The 13,808-nt window shown below is 36.0% G+C and overlaps 1 protein-coding gene across 3 annotated transcripts in view; it reads right to left on the bottom strand.

The window, feature by feature from the left end:
- Nucleotides 1-13,227, bottom strand: part of WDR17 (WD repeat domain 17) — a 118,342-nt gene extending 105,115 nt beyond the window's left edge. For all 3 annotated transcript variants that reach the window (XM_078002736.1, XM_078002734.1, XM_078002735.1), the window contains exon 1: nucleotides 13,024-13,227. The gene's annotated coding sequence lies outside the window, so the exon portion shown is untranslated. The remainder of the gene's footprint in view (nucleotides 1-13,023) is intronic.
- Between the last annotated feature and the right edge of the window lie 581 nt (nucleotides 13,228-13,808).

The raw sequence follows: 13,808 nt of genomic DNA, 5'->3' as shown, positions 1-13,808 counted from the left end.
ATGTGTAAATATTTAAAAGCATTAATAGAGACTATTTGCAGTACTGCTAATAAAAAACTGGGTTTTATTTTTCCAATTCTAATACATTTCTTATTAGTTTACATGTCATTACCTACTTACTTATTAAACAGCCCATGACAAAAGGAAATCAGTACATCAAAAAGATATCTCCACTCACATGTTTACTGCAGCACAGCAGCACTATTGCCAAAATATGGGATCAAACTTAAAGTCCATCAACAGATGAATGGATAAAGAAAATGTGGTGTATACACACAATGAAATATTATTCAACCATAAAAAAAAAATGCTGCCATTCATGGCAACATAGATGAGCCTGGAAGACATGTTAAGTGAAATAAGCCAAGAACAGAAAGGTAAATAGTGCATGTTCTCACTCTTATGCAGAAGGTAAAAAAGTTGGTATCATACAACTAAAGAGTAGAATGCTGCTTATGAGAAGCCACGAAGAGTAGCAGCATAGGGGAGATAAGAAAAGATGGATTAAATGTACAAAATTACAGCTATATAGAAGGAATACGTTCTAGTGTTCTAAGCACTATAAGAAGACTATAGTTAATGATAATTTATTACATGTTTTCAAATAGCCAGAAGAGAGGACTTTGAATGTTCCCAATACAAGACATGATAAATATTTGCGGTGACAGATATACTATCCTGATTTGATTACTCTATATTGCATATCTCATAAATATGTGCTCCATAAGTACATATAACTATGTTTCAATGAACAAAATTAATTAATTAAAAAATGACAAAAAGCCCATGACAAAGATCAAAATATGAGAATTGGAGAAATAAGCAGCAAAATACAATTTTAATTGAAAATTATACTTTTATATTCCAGTTGAGGAATTTTGTTCCCACAAGTTTCAAGATTCAAAGTTCTATTTTGTTTGTAGGTTCAATGCGCCTGAGTCATCTGTGCTATAGAGGCATACAAGTGTTCCAGGTTAAAATAGCATTTCTAGCAGATCCTGACAGAATCTCTTCCCACTTTCCACTTAAACACCATACTGAAGATTTGTTGTTTGCCTCCCCACCACCTCCATTCCCTTCTTTGTGCAATCACTACATTTGTATTTGATGACCCTCTCCTCTGCTTCAGTCCAGGTTTAGGTAAAATTCCAGTCCCTGAACTAGAGCAGGTGATTCCAGTTTATACTCATCATTTCCCTAGCCATTTTAATGGTTCAGTGATGGGAAAATAGCTCAAATGTGTTTATTTTTTTTAATAAATGTTTAAACAGATTTATTTCTAATAGCCAAAAACTGAAAACAACCCACTAACCATTAGTAGGCAAAGGAATTTAAAAAAGGACTATATCCATATAATGGAATATTCTGCACCAATAAGAAGGAATGAACTAGTGATACATGCAACAAATGCATAAATATCAAGATAATTATACTGAGAACAATACAGACAAAAAGTATACAATGTATCATTCTATTTATAGAAAGTTCTAGAAAATGCAAACTAATATTTAGTGACTGCAAGCAATCAGTGTTTGCCTGGGTCAAATGTGTTTAATCTTGAAATTTAGGACTTTCATGGGCACTACTAGAAAAAGCAGCTTTCTCTTCTGTGGACTAAACCACAGAGAGTCTGAAATCAGAGAGGATATAAGTTATCTCACTATCATGAGGAGGTATGTAGAATTGCTTGAGGCTACTACCTGGAGCTTGAAAAAAGCCAGTACAGTAGAGAGGGGCTGAGTCACAATGACATCAATTTAACACTGAAGCTAGTTATGAATGATACATACAATCGTCCAACTCTATCCTTAGATTCTTTTTTAGTTACATGAGCTAGTAAAGTGAGTATATTTTCTGTTACCTACAGCTGGAAGAACCCTAATTGGCACTTACCACAGGAAAAATACACCAAAAAACTCACAGTCACACATAAAATAAGGTCTCAGCATCAACGACATTTTAATCTCGGAGGAATTTCCTCTAAACACTAAGGTACTATAATTGGTGTCATAGGTACCACGTGAAAGGAACTATAGTGTCATAGGTGGACCATCCGCAATGCTGCTAGAAATTGTAGAAGCCTTTCTCCCAGGACATACGTATAAATGTACATTGTCATTGCCTCATCAAATGCCCCCAATTTAGAAAAACAAGATCAGTATCAACCAGAAAGTAACAGAGCTATTAAACCATGCATGGCCTCGGAGCTGTAGGACTGTCTTTCTCATTTCCATCATGTACCTTTTCTGTCCTCCTTCACTCAGTCCATGATCCCCGCCCTTATATTTACTCAGTGACCATGGCTCCTAGTTTAAAAAAAAAAAAAAAAAATTGAGAGAAAAAGTGAGGTAAGACAATAGTACTACACTCTAAGGAAGTGTAGCTCTTCAGCAACATATTATAAGTGGAAGCAAAAAGTACTTTTATTTTTTTTCATGTATTTCCCCATTGATTGAGTCAATGCAGAAAGGAGAAAATTCCATCTCAGGAAAAAAGAATCTACTAGATAATAGAGAGTCTGCTAGACAATGCCTATTAGATTAGGATATTGACATAAGATTTCTATCAATGTTGATATAAGAAGGAGATCTGACATTGATCACATAGTGATATAACTGATCCAGTATCTGAGAAGAAAATGTTTGGGGCCTGCAGAAACCTACACATTCTGTACTTTGGTCATCAACAGCCTATATGGGCCATCTCTCATTCAGGAGTAGGAATGAGCATACTATCAGCTAAGATAAAGAGTCTGCAGGATGAGATGGCTAAAATAATGATTATGAAAATAAAAAAGACAATAGCAGAATAAAAATCTACATTAAAGAACAATAAAGAGCCGAACTGAAATTGCAAAAAAAAAAATCAATGATTCAGAGAACAAAGTGAAAAAACTCTTCCAAAACACTGGAAAATAGACATTTTTTTTTAAATTTAGAGAGAAATTGAAAGACACAGTACACAAAGAAGGAAACTTCAAACTAAAATATTAAAAATATTTTTAGAAAAAGCTAAAGCACAAGTAAAAAAAACTACAGAAACAAAAACAACAATTTGAGATGTAGCCAAAAAAAAAAAAAAAACAGCAACAACAAAGACAACTCATTTACTGGGTTTAAAAAAAGACTCTAATTAGGCAGATCAAAAGTGCTTTTGTTTTAAGCAATATACATATTTTGCTTAAATATATAGGTACACATACTTTGCTTAAATATATATATGTATGTATGTATGCATACAGTTAACTATCCATACCTAGGTATATTAAGGCAAATTCAAGGCTAATTTATTTCTTTACACTCTAATGAGCAAATAAGAATTTTGTAAAAATAGTACATACAAGTGGAAAAAAAACAGATTGGCATCATTTTTCACCATTGCACAAAATTCCCAATTCAGTGATATAATTACTTTATTAAACTGAAGAACTATTGTGTTCTGGCTTTTTTTTCTCTCTCTTTTTTGAGACCGGGTCCTGCTGCATCACTCAGGCTGGGGTGCAGTGTCCCGATCATAGCACACCCTCTCAAACTCCTGAGCTCAAGTGACCTTCTTGCTTCAGCCTCCCGAAATGAGACTACAGCACACACTAACACTTCTGGCTAATTTCTTTTTCTTTTTCTTTTTTTGTAGACATAGGGTGTCGCTATGTTGTCCAAGCTGATCTTGAACTATCCTCAAGTGACCCTCCTGTCTCAGCCTCTCAAAATGCTGATCTCACTCTTCTATAAGTCGCCAAAGTATCATCCATATGTGAAGGGAAAACAAACAGAAAGACATTCTCATACTGGGAAGATTTAGAGGGCAATTTACACATGTATTCTTCTTTAAAAAGTACTTGAAAAAAAATTACAGTCTTTTTAAAAATGAATCAAAACAAACAGCTCAAATATGAAAGTCAATGTAATTTTTAAAATGTATTAAGCAAAGAAACTGGAATATGGCTATGAAAATGCAAATAACAAAGTAATGACTGAAAGAGAAGACAGATAACCTAAAATGTTCATTATCAAAACTTTAAAATCATATATTGTTTTCCTAGGTACTAGAGCTGAGGAGAAGAATAGAAGAAAACAAAGATATGGTAAATTTCTCATTTAACAAAGGTAATCAATAGACACAATTTGTTTCCTGATATTTAGGGAAAAATCGACTCACAATGTTAGAAATTGACACAGTCATCTTATAATTAAAAAAACACAAAATTACAAAAATTATGAAATGAAATCTTGAATTTTACTATTTTTGTTAAAATATATCATAAAATTGAAAGAAAAAACTGGGAAAATATTAACATATACATAAAACATCTTAATATGAAAAGAGTAGTTATAAATCAATCATTTCATAAAGTCTACACAGTTAATTTAAAAGGCATGTCAGAGTTACATTTCTGCATTTAAAAATTAATATATACATATATACACATATACATTAAAAGCTAAAAGAATATACAGTTCAAGGTAAATATTTGGCTATTTTGAGATGGTAAAATTCGGGGAAGTTTATTATTTCATTGACTTTTTAAACTTTCAGTAATCACTGCACAATTTACTCATTCACTCAATAAATATTTATTGAGCAATAACTATGTGCTAGGCAAGAACTGAAAAAAAAAAATTAAAAAAAATCCTGCATGCTCAGAGCTTTTATTCTTGTAGCAGGGAATCACAAAATTAGCACGAGGGCTCGTGTATTTAATCCCAGGCTTGGGGAGGATAAGCTCGGAGAATCACTTGAGGCCAGGAGTTCAAGCCCAGCCTGGGCAACACAGCAAGAACCTATATCTACAAAAACACAAAAATTAGCCAGGCGTGGTGCGTGTACCTCTAGTCCCAGCTACTCAGGAGGCTGAGGTGTGAGGACCACGTGAGCCCAGGAAATCGAGGCTGCAGTGAGCTATGATCATGCCACTGCACTCTAGCCTGGATGACAAAGTGAGACTCTGTCGTTAAAAAAAAAAAAAAGGAAATCAGCAAAATGAATAATTATACATATATATAAATATATATGTATATGTGTAATATATATCACAATTATCTTGAGTTATATATACACACACACACACATATATATACACACCCACATCTCTCAAGATAATTTGTGGAATAGAGGAAAATAAAAATACTGGAGCGAAAAGGGAAAAGGAGTTCTGGAGACAGAGCTCACATTGTAATTGTTTTAAAAGAGAGCATAGGAAGACCTCAAAGGTGATACCGAGCAGACATTTCAAGGAAAGCAAAATATAAAGACATCCGGTGAAAAAAAGCTTGCTAAAAAGAGGGAGCACAAAAATAAAGACTCTGAGATGTGTTTCTGGGAATTTCTGAGAAATCGTAAAAAAAATCAATAAAAGTACCTAAAAATGTCTATTCAAAGGTCAGAGTTATACCAGGATGCAGAGATTCAAGGTAGTTTTGTTAAACTCACTTTTATACACTTCTGAATTGTGTAATTTTTCTGTAATGGAAATGTATTGCCTTTATTACTAAAAAATAAAACCCTAAAAACATGTTGTTGAAATATCAGTGTTTAAAATGTAAATATACTATATGCTCAGAGCTATGCAAAAAATATGTCTTCTCATATAATCCATAGGTGCTTACTCTTTGGAAAACATCTGGAAAATGCAGAAAACTGAAAGGAATTTTTAAAAAATCATCCATTGGCCCACTAACTTGAACTCTTCTTGTCTGAATCCATAATTCTAAATGAGCATTATTATCATTGTGATATATAGCATCATACATTATTAAGGATAAATAGGATTTCAAAAGTCTCTTAATCAGTGTATCTCAAAGTGTGGTTCTCAAGTATTTCGCATCAGAATTGACTCAGACACTTGCTAAAAATGCAGAATTGTGAATCACATCCCAACTCTTATAAATGAGAACCTTGGAGTGGAGCTTTTCAATATCACTCTTAGACAATTTAAGTACACAGTAAGGCTTAAGAACTACTGGCCTAGTTCAATGACTATAAAGATGAGTTGGCAGAAAAACTGCCTCTGGTATCTTCTACTGACTGAAATTAATCTCTTAAATGTCTAGTTTACCTTTTACATGCTTGAGTTTGCCTGAGCATTTCTGAGTTAACCTTTTACATGCTTGGCAGGCAGTGTTATCTAAGCATTCCCAATATATGTCAAATCATGATGTTCTTAAAAGCTTAGAAGACAAAATAGGTCACAAGTACAGTATTAGCCTACATTAAAATCCTGGATTAGGTAGCAAGTAGAGAAGAATAAGGTCATTATGGCAGTTCTAGTTTGGGCTCACAAAATGACCACTACACCAGTATGAATTCCATCTTGGTCAACAAAACACAGGAGTTATATGTAAGACCAAACACTGAACATCAAAAGAGCAAGACACTGATCCAAAGATATGGAAAGATGAATGGAGTTACCTTTATTATCTATTTCCATATACTTATTTTTATACTTTCCTCCATTTTAGCCATGAAAATGAAAATTACATGGATTTGAATCCTGGAACTAGACTTACCCAGATGCTTAGAGGATTACAGAAGCTTTTGTGCTGCAACATGGAAATAATTTTTGATTTGATCAAAGAAGTAATCCACCTCTACTTCAACAGGCTCATTCATATACTTTCAATGTGACCATTCTGAGAGAGTTATCCAAAGAATAATAGAAAAGGGAGAGGCCGGGCGTGGTGGCTCATGCCTGTAATCCCAGCACTTTGGGAGGCCAAGGCGGGCCGAGGTCAGAAGTTCGAGACCACTCTGACCAACATGGTGAAACTCCGTCTCCACTAAAAATACAAAAAGTATCCAGGCATAATGGCGTGCGCCTGTAATCACAGGTACTTGGGAGGCTGAGGCTGGAGAATTGCTTGAATCCGGGAGGCGGAGGTAGCAATGAGCCTAGATCGTGCCATTGCACTCTAGTCTGGGCGACAGAGTGAGACTCTGTCTCCAAAAAAAAAAAAAGAAAAAGAGAGAGAGAAAAGAAAAGGGAGAAATCACATATTTTCAAGGATAAACTCGGAATTTTTGAAGTAAATATTCCATTCAGAGAACACTATGAAAGGAAATAAGTAAATATTTGTCATAGAAAAGATACAAGATTATTTCTTCAATAGGGCGTGGCAAGAAAGTATACTCCTATTTTTATAAATAGAATCATTGCTCATTAAAAAAAAAAAAAAGACTTGAGGACCTCTGCCATAAATTGCTATGTAATCCCCAGGACCCTCGCTCCTCTTCTAATTAACCTGGTTTGTGAGTTGGGTTTTGCATGTTGAGTTTTTGAAGCAGGATGAGCCTTCATGCTTCTCTGTCTATCAAACTTAGGATTCCCCATATGGCAGAAAGTCACTTAATACTGGCATATTCATGTTCTGGGAAAAGGTGTTAAAAATTATTTTGGCAAGTCAATTTGGGAAAACCAGGAAAGAAAATCAAATGGACACTTAGAAGTTTGAATATCAAAACAAACAAACAAACAAACAAAAACAGGGCCAGGCACAGAACCTCATGCAGACCAAGTTGGGTGGATCGTTTGAGCCCAGGAGTTCCAGACCAGCCTGGGCAACATAGTGAGATATCTTCTCTACAAAAATTAAAAAAAAAAAAAAAAATTAGCCAGGAGTGGTGGCACGTGCCTGTAGTCCCAACTACTCAGAAGGCTGATATGGGGGGATTGATTGAGCCTGGGAGTTCGAGGCTGCAGTGAGCCATGATCGCACCACTGCACTCCAGCAGGAGACCCTGTCTCAGAAGAAAAAAGAAAAGAAAAAAGAAGTGAAAAAAATGGGAAAAAAGGGTCTACATAAAGTAACTAAACTAAAACCATCTTCAATATATGCATAATATATTGACAGAGACCTGAAATAAGTCTGATTTTAATTCGCTAAGTAAAGGGCTATATCACCCAAGGCAGGGCGCAGGCACAGATCTGATAGGTTGGTAATCTACATATTAGTCTGCCTAAGTCAAATACAATGCTCTTAGCCAACATAAAATTTCCCTTAAACATGAGCTAATGAATTAATTTTGAAGGTGAGATATTATGCCCAAAAAGCCACTATTGATATGTAAATTTTAGTGAAACATATCCACTATTATATTTTCAGGAATAAATTCATTTACTTAGTAGTTTATGGTACTTCCAAGTAAAGCTTCAGAAGTAGAATAGTACATGAACATTACTATCTCAAGAGGCAACCAAGTTGCCAAGAGACTTGATCGCCTGTTGAGCCAGTAATGTTCATGTACCATTCACCTGCACGGCATAAAGTACTCTGTAGCAGTACTTCTCAAACTCCACATTGCATAAGAATCACTTGGGGCTTGTTAAAACACAGATTCCTGAGCCCCTCCCTGAGAAATTCTGATCTGGTAGGGACCTGGCCTAAAGATATGTATATCTAACAAGGTCCCAAGAGATGCTTATGCTGCTAGTCCAAGGTACACTTTGAGTAACAGTGCTATAAGTAGCATCTAGTACCAAAGTGGGAGAAAGCCTAGAAAACAAACGTATTCAACCTTACAGTTGTACCTAAGGGTAACCATAATCTTGGCTTCAGATATAACTTCCAAAAGCATCTTATTTCTAATATTCTTAACATTTAATTTTAGGCGTGATGGCTACCTATGTACCACGGAGTGCATTGGGATAAGACATTTCTAAGGTAACCAGATCTCAAGTCACAAACGACTTTGCAGCAAATCTTATTTTAATGAGCAAACCAATACATTATATAAGTATTGGAAAAATAATTTTTAACTAGTATTTTAAGTAAACTTTCTATATGATGAGACCAAAACACGTGCATATTGTTTGTTAACTACAACAATTATTTTAACCATGCGAAAATGATTTAGACTTTAATTATTTAAACTTCTGACTTAGTCACTTGAAGAAATATAATACATGAGAAAACCATGTTGGTGATCCATTCTGTAGCTCTTTAGAGAGGGAGCACAAAGATGAGTGTCACAGTCCGAGGTTCTAAGCCAGTTTTTCCCTTAAAAATTTTGCAAACATAATTTTTACGTGTTCAGTGTCCTCATTAAGAAAATAACGGTGTTAGAGTAACTGGTCTTAAGGATCCTTCTATCATAAATTCCGAAATGATCCTTTCAAACCTGTTTACCTTAAAAATAAAATGGTCCATAACTCGTTTCATTAAAAGCCACCCATAATATTTTATCTTAAAGAATCAAACGTAATTAAATGTTAGCTATTTCTTATTAACCAACTATTCATTTTTTGAGACTTCATGTGGAGCTGTTTGTATTGGATAATGAAGAGTTTATTTTTAATAGCACATTAAACATGAGTGCTTCGTGTAATAAAAATTATTTTCTACTTTCCAATTTGAAAGTAAGTTTTTTTGTGTGCGTGATATGAAATTGAACTTACTATACATCGCTGTGAATGAGTCTGCCTGGGATACTGGCACATGCTTACAGCTAAAAAAAATACATATGAAGAATCTTGAAGAAGAAAACAATAAACCTAAGCACAAGAAAAATTGTTTAAGGACCTCTACCTTGAGTTCTCCATCTCAGAACATCTGAATGTACAAAACAAGTATTGACTGTTATATCTTCACTGACATATGGAAATTTATTTCTTACACTTTTGCTAGAATTTATCTGAACATGACAATTATCAATCATCCTTATCATAGCAAATAACATTGTTAAATTACCTCCTGTATTATCTTAATTATAGATTTATATTACTGTCTATTTCTATGGTGCATTTTAAAAATTAGAATGTAGAATTATAGAATTTTATAAGAAGTTTACTGAACTACACATTGTAAGTACATTTAGCTCAATAAAAAGTAAGACTTCTATCATTATATATAAAAATTATTTTACTCAAGTAGCTGATAATGTGACATCTGGAAGGCATGTGCCAGCTGTGGCTCCAACATCAAGTTCTTTTTTTTCTTACAAAATCTAGCCTATTTGAAATGTTTGACTAGTCACTGAAGTGATACCTGTCTAGTCACTGAAATCAGATGAAAATAACCTGAACTGTGTCTTCTAAAGTGACAGCCCATGCTTTAAGTGGGAACTTTTCAAATCTTTCTAATTAATCATAATGGGAATTTTTCTTCTACTATACAAAGCGGATCATTTTATAGTGTTTCTACCAATTTTTATTACCAAAGTTGCAAGTCCTTAGTGAACATTATAAGTAAACTCAAATAAGAAAAATGCTTTTCTCTATGTTTTGTTTCCTTATAGAACAGATTCTTTGGGAGAATTTCTAAAATTCTCTTCAGGTATCCATATCTAATTTCTTGCTCACAAATCTCAAGGAATAGTCTTATCAACAATGAAAAAATAATCACGATATTTTTTTTAACAGGATAAAGCACAGTCTTGGATATTGAAAAGTACCAATCAAATCTTGAGTTTCATATGTTTCTGATACAAAAGAAAAGGAGCATGAATTAATAAGAAATTCCTTCCAGTATCATCTCTTTTTTTTTTTTTTTTTTTGGACGGAGTCTTGCTCTGTCACCCAGGCTGGCGTGCAGGGGCACAGTCTCGGCTCACTACAACCTCCGCCTCCTGGGTTCAAGAGATTCTCATGCCTCAGCCTCCCAAGTAGCTGGGATTACAGACATGCGTCACCACGCCCAGCTAATTTTTGTATTTTTAACAAAGATGGGGTTTCACCATGTTGGTCAGGCTGGTCTCAAAATCCTGACCTCAGGTGATCCACCTGCCTCAGCCTCCCAAAGTGCCAGGATTACAGGTATGAGCCACCACGCCCGGCCTATCCTCATATGATTTCTATAAATTAATATAATTTTGATGAAATCTCTGTTCCTGAAGACACACTGGAAGATACATGACTTCACTTTAATATTTCCATCTGTTCAATGGAACAGATATACAAAATGTAAAATGAGATAATTCAGCAGTTATCAAAAGAAGCAATGATGCTTGCATATACGTAATTATCATGAATGGCTGGGTAAACTCTAAGTATTCAGTATTACAATTCAGTAATCTGATCAAGGGTTACCTTTCTTGCATACGTTAGATTTCAAAGAAATTCTGGAATACAGGACGAAAACGTGAATGCTTCAACACTGTTAGAATTACATTTTAGTTTTCATTAAAGTATTTAGGTAACAAAATTAGGTACTCTGGAGAATTTACACATTTCATTAATAGTGACAAACTAATCATTCATGTTGGACTTCTAGTATCCATCAGGGTAAAACAATAAAACAAACAAACAGAAACCTGTTCTTAAACTTCTCCCAGTAATTAAAAACCTGCCACTGGCCCTGCCCCTCCTTTCCCAGACTAAAGGATACAAGATAGAGTCTACAGAAAACAGCAACAACAAAAGCGCTCTAGCCCTAGTCTTCCCTATACCGGGAGCACTGTTTTTCTGGCCTAAATTAATGTATGGCTTTCTAATCTATGGGATTATTATGTGACTAATGAGTAACTTAAAAATATTTAGAACACCACTATTTATCATTAGAAATAAGAAGAATAAAGAATGGTAAAACTTTCAAGTAAGCATATTTAACATCTTCAGATGTCCACAGTTCTTTAAGCAGTTCTATTAATAACACAAGAGAAAGTCAGAGTAATGTAAACAATAACATTCAATCAGTTATTTTTACATAAAGTTTGTGGAACTCAAGAGCTTTACTTTCCATATATGCCCTTTGAAATAGGTCATTGCTTTAAAACTTCCCAGGAACTCTAAAGCCACCATTTGTAACATTAATCTCCAAACAATCCAGTAAAGGATGTATCCCAAAATATTAATGAATTGACAACTTTTCAAAAGCACTTAATAACTACACTTAATTTTAGATCATAGGAGGGGAAAGGTTCTCAGACCACCTATCTCAGATGTCTGCCTTCAAAACAGTTAGATATAACTATAGCCATTTTCTTGCACACTTAGGCCAGTGAGGCAGAATCTCAAAAGGATGTAAGAGTGCTTTCTCCAAAGAGTTTGTAATCACCACCCGCCCAGCATCAGCTCCTGGCAAGCAGGGTAATGATAAGGCATAAATCTACAAATAAATTAATGCTTAAACTCCTGTGGACTTCAAATTTATTAATTCTCATAAATTCATTGTCATTTATTTTCTAATTTTTACAACGCAGAAATGTTACTACAGTGCTAAGAATGGCAACTATAACCTCACATTGTTGGACTTTGGCCATTTCGTATCCTTTTATAATGAACTTGTGTTTTTGGATAGTTTTCTCTAAAGGATATTTATGAAAGATTCAGAAATGCAATATCTTTCTTCAAACCCTTGTTAAATATATATAGTACGTATATGTATATATTAACATGCAAAATAACTTATTTTTGATACATGGTTGGACTTTTCATTACTTTTCATTCAAATCAATTGCTTTTAATTAATATAGTTAAAGTCTCCTTAAATTGTTTGTTCCTTTCAATCTTTGCAAGCAAAACAAGTCTGGTTTTGGAGAGGGGAGGACAGCAAAGATTCTATTTTACGATCTACTTAATACATAGTATACATGTCTTACATCCAATATCTTTTTTTTTTGTTTGTTTGTTTGTTTTGTTTTTTCTGGAATACATTTCCTTTTTACTCAAACCTTTCTTAGTACAACCCTACTAATAAGACCATCTTCAAAGGGTTACCGTAAATGATCTATACAGAAGTGTCTGGCCGGCGGAGGCATGAGAACAGCAATCTATGCTCTAGACATATACTTAATGGCCATAAAAATAAAACAATGTCCCTCGAAATGTCCATAGTTTACACTGCAATGGTAGTTTAGATACATAAATATTCGCTGTTTGCTGTGCCTTGTAAGAATCAGGTGTGTGGCTCTAAAATCAAGGGGATTATCTCATTAGGCACCATGGTGTGCAAAGTCCTGCAGGACGTACATCACCCTGGTCCGCGACCACAGGGTGGTCAGAGCCCGTCTCGCATGACGCCGCGACAGTTCAAGCATCACCCTCTTCAAGCCTGAGCTTGCCGTATCTCTGCGGCCCCACCGGCTTCTTACCTGGAGGAGGAGGCGGCTGTAGCGGCGGACAGAGAAAGGTGCTGAAGCCGGCCGGCGCAGCTGCGGGGCTAGCACCGCCAACGCGCGGACCCGCCCCGCCCTCCCGGCCTGCTCCGCCCGGGCTCCCGGGGGCGGGGCGGCCGGGCCCGCGGGCTCCGCGGGGCGGGGAAGCGGGCTCCGCAAGCCCCAGAACGGAGCCACGATGTAAGGCGCCGCGAGCCGGGCTCTCCAGGGTCGGCCCCGGATGCCCACGTGACAGCCACACTGGTCGCTGATTGGAGCACCCTGGCGGGGGAGGCGGAAGCGGCTCGTGACCCCTGGAGACTAGGCTGAGGGAGTTGGTTACCTGGCAACAGGGAAAGTGTGCTGAAGACGCAGCTCCTCCGTGCTGGAGCGAGTCTTTGGGCAGAGGGTTTGCATTGAGGCTGAAAGTGCAGGAAAACAGTGAACCACCGGCGTTCTCACCACCTAACACGTTTTATAGCGAGTCTGCACTTTCTAGGAAAATGAGTCAAATATACAATAAGTCAGTCATCCTGTCTCCTTCTTGGAGGACCTAGAGGAGGGGCTTGAACTATTGCCTGGAATGTGAGTACAGAATGCTGTCTCGCCTGCACTTCATTACTGTCTGATTGGGCCCAAGAAGGTCTGTGGGAGAGCTCAGTGGATAAGATTATTTATATTAATGGAGTTGCACGTGGTTAATATATCTGCCTTCACAAAACTGACATTTTCCCCGTGGGATCTGGTTGAATGGAAATGCTGGGTGTTGTCATTCCTACTGG

The sequence above is a fragment of the Macaca mulatta genome, chromosome 5 (assembly GCF_049350105.2).
Source record: "Macaca mulatta isolate MMU2019108-1 chromosome 5, T2T-MMU8v2.0, whole genome shotgun sequence".
Taxonomy (NCBI): Eukaryota; Metazoa; Chordata; class Mammalia; order Primates; family Cercopithecidae; genus Macaca; species Macaca mulatta.
This window is presented reverse-complemented; position numbering and strand designations above follow the sequence as displayed.